The 2,500-nt window shown below is 80.7% G+C and overlaps 1 non-coding gene across 1 annotated transcript; it reads right to left on the reverse strand.

The window, feature by feature from the left end:
* Positions 1–17: 17 nt before the first annotated feature.
* LOC137466603 (5.8S ribosomal RNA) lies at positions 18–170 on the reverse strand. Its single transcript, XR_010995240.1, has one exon. It is a non-coding gene; the product is annotated as a 5.8S ribosomal RNA (ribosomal RNA).
* Between the last annotated feature and the right edge of the window lie 2,330 nt (positions 171–2,500).

A 2,500-nucleotide genomic window follows, 5' to 3' on the forward strand; every position in this document is an offset into this window, starting at 1 on the left:
GGCGATTGATCGTCAAGCGACGCTCAGACAGGCGTAGCCCCGGGAGGAACCCGGGGCCGCAAGTGCGTTCGAAGTGTCGATGATCAATGTGTCCTGCAATTCACATTAATTCTCGCAGCTAGCTGCGTTCTTCATCGACGCACGAGCCGAGTGATCCACCGCTAAGAGTTGTCTGGCTTTCGGCACCGACCCCGCGCGCGCGGGGGGGCCGGGAGCCGCTCTCGCCCGGAGCGGCCCCCCTTTTTTTTCTCTGGCGCCGAGGCCCCGCGCGGGGCCTGGCTCCGACCGTACGAGCAACGCGGAAAACCCCGGAGGGGGCGCGTGCGAGAAGAACACGGGAGGAACCCCACGGAACGCTCCCAAGGCCGGCCGAGAGGCGGGGGGACCCGCGCCCCCGACCGCCTCCCCCCGCCCGGCGAGGGGAGGCGCCGCCTACGTGTGCCGTCCTTCGGAGGCGGCCCAGGCGCCCGGGCTCGGCCCGGCCCTCCGCGCGGAGGGCCGCGCGGCGCGCGCCGCGGGAGCGCGGTGGCCCGCCCGGCCTCGCCGGCGCGGCGCCACGCGCCGGCGCGCGGCCCTCGGACCCCGCGCGCGCGCTTGCCTCCCCCCTGGAACCGCCGCCGCGCCGGCTCTCGCGGAGCGCCGCCGCGCCCACGCGCGCGGCCGACTCTCTCTCCCCAGGGGCCTTGCTGCGCTCGAGACGCCACGCGACGACCGCCGCCCCGCCGCCGGGCGCCGCGCCCCCCCCCCGCCGGACCGCTGCCCGCCGGGGGAAGGCGAGCGCCCGAGGGCTGCCCGAGGGCGGACCCGCCGCCGCGGCGGGCCGCACTTCCCGGGAACCGCCGTCCACCCGCACCGTCGGGGGCCCCCTTCCGCGAGCACGCGCCCGGCGGAAGGCGGTGCGGCGCTGAGCCGGGGGGCGACGCCCGCTCTCCTCGTTCGCCACCTGGAGAGCGGGCGCGGGAAGCGCCCCCGCGGCCGCCCGCCACCCCTGCCCTCGGACCGCGCGCGGTCGCGAAGGGCCACGGGGAGGGTCCCGTGCCCGCGGGCGGCGGGAACACCGGCCGAGCGGCGCCGCCGCCGCTCGGCGCGGGGCCGCCCGCGCTCGCCGGCCTCCGACCGCGGAGGGACCGCCGAGCGCTCGCCCCGGGCGGGCGGGCGGACGGCCGGCCGGCGGCCGGCGCCGCCGGTGCGTTCGAGACGAAGGCCGCCGAGGGGAGAGAGGCACGGCCGCGCCAGGCGCGGCGCCGCCCGCGCGGGACGGCCGCGGCGGCCCAGAAGAGAGAGCGCGCGCGGCGGGCCCCGGCGGCCGCCGCCCCGCGGCTGAGGAAGGGCAGAGAGCGCGCGCCCTCTGCCGGCGCCGCCCGTTTCGAGCCCAGCGGGTCGGCCCCGCGGCCGACCGCGCGCGCCGCGGCCTCTCCGCCGAGGCCGGGCCGCGAAGAGGGGGGGGCAGGGCGCCCCTCCCCGGCGCGGCGCGACTACCCCCGCACGCGCGCGCGCGGCGGGGACGACCGCCGCGACGGCGGGCGCGACCGGTGGCCGCGGACACCACCGCAGGGGATCGGCGGGAGTAGCTCCCCACCCCTCAATGGAGCCGCAACGCCACCGCCCGCCACCCGCCGCCGCCGCCGCCGCCGCGGCGGGGCGCGCCGAGCCGCCCGAGTCTTTAAACCGCCGCCCGGCTCGGCGGCCCCTTTTTCGGTCCTTCCCGCGGCGTTTGACGACGCCGAGGGGGAAGCCTGGGACCGCCGAGGCGCGGAGCGCTAGGTACCTGGCCCTGGGGCGAGGGAAACGACCTGCATGGCCCCGCCGGGGTGCCTCCCCCGCTGCCGCCCTCGGGGGAGCGTCCACCGGCGGGGGCGCGCCCGACATCTGCCGCCACCACCGCGGCGTCCTCCTCGGGGCCCGGGGTTTCCCTCAGTAGCCCGGCGCTGCGCCCGAGAGGACCGCCGCAGCTCGGGCCGCCCCCGCCGACGCGGGGAGGCGGCCCGGCCGCCGAGCGCCTCGCCGACCCCGCCGAGAGGCCGCGGCAATGACGACGACGACGACGACGACGGGAAGGCCCCCGCCGCCGCCGCCGCCGCCGCCACCCGCCGCCTCCCGGCGGCGGGTCGCGGCACGCGGCCGCGCGCGCGCGCAACCCTGAAGCGCGGCCCGGAACGCCCGGAGGCTCGGCCCTCGCGGTTTTCTCCTCTCCTGCGCGCCACGGGAGCCGCCTCGGCCCGAGAGCGGGACTCTACCGGCCGGGCAAAGCCCCGCTCCCCGGTGCGGGAAGGGCCAGAGGAGCCGCCTCCTCCGAGCCCCGAAGGCGCCCCCTGCCTCCCAGCCCCTCGCCGTCGCCCGACGAGCGAAGGAGCGAGGGGCAAGAGGCGGGCGCGCCTCCTGGAGGGGGCCGTGCCGAGCACCCCGTCCCTCCCGCACCCGGGCGGCTCCCGCGCAGCCAGAGGAGCGAGGGCCGGGCTCGGGAGAACTCGGGCCGCGCCCGGGGCCGGCCCGCGCGCGG

This window comes from Anomalospiza imberbis, unplaced genomic scaffold, assembly GCF_031753505.1.
Source record: "Anomalospiza imberbis isolate Cuckoo-Finch-1a 21T00152 unplaced genomic scaffold, ASM3175350v1 scaffold_313, whole genome shotgun sequence".
Classification (NCBI taxonomy): Eukaryota; Metazoa; Chordata; class Aves; order Passeriformes; family Viduidae; genus Anomalospiza; species Anomalospiza imberbis.